The sequence below is a fragment of the Protopterus annectens genome, chromosome 2.part1, assembly GCF_019279795.1.
Source record: "Protopterus annectens isolate FY-2018-M chromosome 2.part1, PAN1.0, whole genome shotgun sequence".
Classification (NCBI taxonomy): Eukaryota; Metazoa; Chordata; order Ceratodontiformes; family Protopteridae; genus Protopterus; species Protopterus annectens.
In genome coordinates, this window is record NC_056729.1 from 1,794,392,847 (window position 1) to 1,794,398,483 (window position 5,637).

Below are 5,637 nucleotides of genomic sequence, written 5' to 3' on the forward strand. Positions count from 1 at the left end.
GGCTCATATTAGCATTGCACTCTACTTACAGCAAGCCTTGAAATGGGAGCTGCTTCCTTTCCAGCAGAGAGGGGTAGATGTTACAAATCAAGAAATAACTTTCCTGTTTAAGTAAATAGATACATTGTGGAAATATAGTAAACTACTTATATTATAAGAAACTTCAGCCAGATGGAGTCAAGTAATGACTTTCAGCATGGTAAGCGACAAGTTAATAGCCATAAGGGACTTTAAAGGATAAATGAGCCAAGGGATCGCATTAACTGAAAAACTCTGTCATTAATTAGTGATTGCTGTCAACAATGATTTGTCAGGAAACCACAAATTTTATGAGAAGCAGATTAATAACATGAAGTAGGAGTCAGGGACATTCTGCAAAATTAGGGACATTTGAGATGTATGGCTGTGGGGCTGATATTACTATCATGCAGTTTCCCAATACAAGTTTGGATTGTGAAAGATTTTTGCATTTATTTACGTTTCTTGCTCTGTGGCTGTTTTTGCCAGCCATTCTCTGATGCATAGCTGATCTAGTTCATAGATTCATAGGTGTGTACTCGGCTAATGGCCCTGGGGCCTTTACAAGCCTAGCCATAAAAACTCCTCTGACTATACTTGTCAAGGTATTTGAAAGTCAAGTAGAGGCTGAAGCAAGATTCAAACCTGCAAACCCTGGTTCCTCAGTCCAGCACTTTACTGCCAAACTCTCAGGTCAGAAAATCTTATGGCAATATCATAAGCACAAACATTTTTAATGTAATACAACCTATTTATTCTTAAAAGGCAGCGGGCACTGCATTTGTTGATTAAGTAGTGAAATGCAAAACTGCCTGTCAACAGAATGGCTGCTTTAGTAACAGTCCTCTTTAATGTGGAATTAGTCCGATGACTTTTTTCTAGCTCTTTATTGAAAAGCTGATTGCCAATAAGCAAAAAAAAAAAAAAAAAAAAAAAAAATCACTGTTATATATACCAACTCAAGATTGCTATACCTTGGAGTAAAGACAATATTCTGAGGAATGGCATCTCTAAATATATGTAAGTCCATTCATTCAGCCATTCAGATCCTTATTTTGGGACACATTCTAGCGGGTCCCAACATTTCAAATGATTACCCTTTTTCTTCTACAGAGATTTATCATGTCCTCATCATGTGTACTCTTCTTAAATTGTATAACACCTGTCTGGATTTCATGGTGCGAAGCTAGTAATCTTTATATAATTTAATGTACGTCAATCCAAAGCTACCAATAATGTACATATAATTAATTCATAGCAGTTTGAAGTGCACACAGTCAACAAAATGGATATAACTGCTCATGAGGGTGAGGGGAATGTTTGTGGATGAAAGACTTTAAGCTGCTGTCATCTCTTCATTTTAAATAGCCTTTAAAACAGTTTTCGGGGCTAGTGTGCATTTGTAGGAAGTAAGTTGGAATACTTTACTGTGTGTATGTGCAAAACAAACTTGAAATATATCACTTTTGCTATTACTACCATTGTTATTGCTTCTCTTACCACAGTCAGACATTTGAAGCATACATAGTCATGAATGAGATTAAAATTGTTGGGTGTGTAGACTGTGATGATGAAAATGACTGACCATGCTGAGTTGATGAAGTTATGCTTTGCAAATTAGAATACTTTTCGATGGCCATTTTGATCAAAATCAGACATGTGAGGTGTATACAGTCAGTAAAATAGCCATAATCGACGAGCACAAACATTGGTAAATTCTAGTAACAGTAGTCTGAGTGGTCATTTTGGTTGAAATGCTCTGAAATGGCTAATGTTGTTATTTGTTAACACATTGTTTCAGTTCTTGCTGGAAAATTATCAAGATTATAAATTTAAAACACACTCAAACAATTTGTGCCTTATTAAACAAAAATATATATTTCAGTGTGGTAGACAAATATACATTTAAAACAATCAGCAAGATGAATCTGAAAGAACATATGCATTTATGCATGATCCTATAAAAAGCATGTTTGTGTGTTTGGGTGGAGGTGGGGGAATCCTAGTTTTAAAACAGCCCGGGGCCCAAGACACGTGTATTCTGACACTGGGTCAGTTACTATTTCTGTAGACTGCAATACCATTAAGTGAATTGTTAAAAACAATTGGAGGATTTTGTTTACTAGTTTGAACGTAAGTTAAAATGGTGGAGTCAGTTTGTTATTTATTAAAATGGGGAAAATTTGAAAGAATATTTTGAAACTGTAACACATTGGCTATAGATGAGGGAAACAGAGACAATAAATACAATTTTAATGAGTACTGTTGTTTGCTTATCAAATGCTCACTGGGATTACATTTATTTGATTATTTGAATTGCGTTTTAAAGACGAGAGGATTGACACATGCATAATTTCTTAGGTATCCAATTTAATGATGATATATAGTTCTAATATTGCAGTACAGCTGAAGAAGTTTCAAAGCAGTATGTTTTAACTACACATCATGGAAATTAAATTAGTTTGACTTAATAATATCATAAATATTTACTTAATAAATGCCAGAAGCTAAGGAAGACTATGGAAGAGTTAAAAAGTTTTACATTTCAAACTCAGTTTAATTATAGTGATACATGAATAATGGAATCCTGCAGACATTCACTTACTTGATTTTTTTTAATCTGAATATATCAAGTTATTCACTAATTAGAGGGGCTAATTATGATTATCTATAAACACATCCATGGTTCCTGACTCCTAAGCATCAGAATCAGGAAATACTTGTGGCTGATATTTTATAGATATGTTACTTATTCAGGCACCCAAGCAAAAATGCAGATCAGCATGTAACCTGGCTGTTGCATTTATCCCCTCTCTTCAATGACAAACCTACAATTATACTCAGAGATTTTACTATCCGAATATTGATTGGAACAATGTGGTGTATAATTCTCACTCTGAAGATACATTTCTACATGTTGTGAATATTACAAATTTCACACAATTTATCTCTTTCCCAAAGGATGACAATTTACATGATTTGGTATTGATAAATACATTTTAGTTAGTTACAAACAATAATATCTGCAAATACACTTAGACTAGTTACAAATATTTCCTGCCTGCAGCCACTTAGTAACTGATGAAGTTGATATTCAGTTTGTAATCCCTAATTTTGTCTCTTCTCACATGGTGAACATATATACAGTTATAGGAAACTGGAGATAACTAAACTAACAGTAAAAATAAAAAAATATCAACTGGTCAGAATTGTGCAACACCTCTCCATTAAATGGCTGGACTCAGATCCTTACATGTTGCACTGAAGAAATAGAGAGGATGTGTATGACAGAATATTTATGGAGAAACTAATACATTTCCCTTGTGGAACATCCAGTTTTCTCACTTTCTTTTGCATAAAAAAGAGAGGATAAACACAACATTTATAAGAAATATTATTCTCCATTTAACAAAAGGAATATTAACATAGCCACAAGAGATTTGAAAATGGGGATTACCATCGCTAAAATGAAGTATGAAGAACTGTTATTTAGCAATGGTGGCAGGACAAAAAGCTTATTTATGTACACTCTCAAAAGTCATCATGTGCCCAATATGATCCAGTATTAGTTAGTATACAGTTAGTAATGGATCCAAAAGTTGTTCTTACAATTTTTGTGCAAGTGTTTTTTGAATATAGCTGTTTAGTATGTTTGCTTGTTTGTGCACTCCAGGATCTGATATACAGCTTATAGCAAGCAGCTTAACCAACCCTAGATAGGGTGATAGCTACTATAGCTTTAAGCAATAAAAGAAGAATTCAATCATGGGTCCTGGCAGCCCTTCCAGACACTTTATACATGTAATAAAAATGTATTTGTTGAACTTCTTGTACAAATATTGAACTTCTTATTACTTCAGGCAAAAGTACACAGAGACTGGCAATTAGCCAACATAGAATCTATGCATAATGGAGAAAGATCAGACCTGATACAGAATTACTGCTTGATTAGTCTTATATCTGTCCTTTGTAAATATTTTGAAGATGTATTCTGAAATCTACAATCTTGTACTTCTTGCAGGTAGTTCCAGTGTAACATGGGTCGTTCTGGGGAGGTCAGTGCTAACAAGTCTAATTGACTTTTATGAATCCATCTTGGTCACTTGGTCATCCAGTGATGGCAGTGAACCTTGACCTACCTAAAGCATTCAATTCTCTGTCTCATATGAATATATGTAACCATTTAATAAAAAATATAAATCCATGTATTGTTTGATGGATTAGTGAATGGTTGAGAAACAGATCAGTGTTTATTTTAACAGGGTAGGAATGGAAAGACTCCTCAGGACTCCATCCTATAATCCATGTTATTCACTTTTACAGTCTTCTAACCTTTCAGCAGGTAGGGCCATATGTGATAACCCTTTTATAAAGTTGTGTCTGCCATCCAGTTATCATCATCATCATCATCATCAACCCTTTTTACCATTTTCTACATGGGGGTCAGTGTCAATTGTTGTCATCTCTCTATTCAATGCCACTCTCCTACCTTCTAACACACTCATATCTGACTGTCACAGGTCTTCTCTCACATAATCCATACACCACTTTGCTGGATGCTGTCATTTTCAATTGCCTTTTTCTTCTCTGTCTCAAATCTTCTTCACCAGATTGTCTTCTGCTTTTCTACACATGTGCCTGAACCACCTTAATCTGTTCTCTTTGACCTTTTCTGCACTTGGAGCTACTTTGGCTTCTGCTGTTATGTCCTAATTTCTTTCTCTGTCCCACAGTGTGCATACTACCACCCATCTCAGGCACTTCATCTTCATCACCTCTAGCTTTCTGAACTGCTCTGTCGTTACTGTCTAGGTTTCTGAACCATACAATAGTACTGGTCACACCCCTGTTTTGTACACCTTACTTTTCAGCTTCTTTGGCATTTTTCTGTCATACACTATCCCTGACACTTTGTGCCACTTGGCTGCAGCTCCTCTGATTCTAGCTGTGAACTCGTCATTCAGTCTTCCCTTCTCCTCATCCACCCTCTCAGATACTCAGAGCTGCTAACCTGTTCCACTATTTTCATTTCTATTGCAATTCTCAGCTTTTTCTGATTTTCCCATTTACTGTCATTAGAACTGTCTTATCTGTACTTAATTTCATCACACATGCCTTCAGTTTTCCATTCTATTCACCTAACCTTTGCAGAAGTTCTTGCTCAGAGTCTGCCTGCAATGCCACATCATCTGCATACAGCAGCTATGTAGATCTGTTCCCTTCTACCTCTTTGTTGATGTAGTACATCAGTAGTATGAACAGCAGTGGGCTCAGAGCTGAACTTTGATTCTCACCAACACCCACTGGGTACCACTCTGTGAGACCAAACATTATTTGCACTTGAGCCACTTTGTCCATGTACATAGCCAGTGCTAATTCTACCAATGTTTCTGGAACATTGAACCATAGCAGAACTGCCCAAATCAGCTTTCTTGAGACCACATCATATGCTTTCTCCAAGTCTAGGAATGTCCAGTTGGAGTCTTCTGTCATCTCCAGCTTCTTCTCAAGAACTTGTCTCACTGCAAATGTCAGGTCAGTTGTGCTGCATCCTGATCTGAATCTGAACTGTTCATCTACCATCTATACCTTTATACTGCCCACAGCTGTAGATGTCCC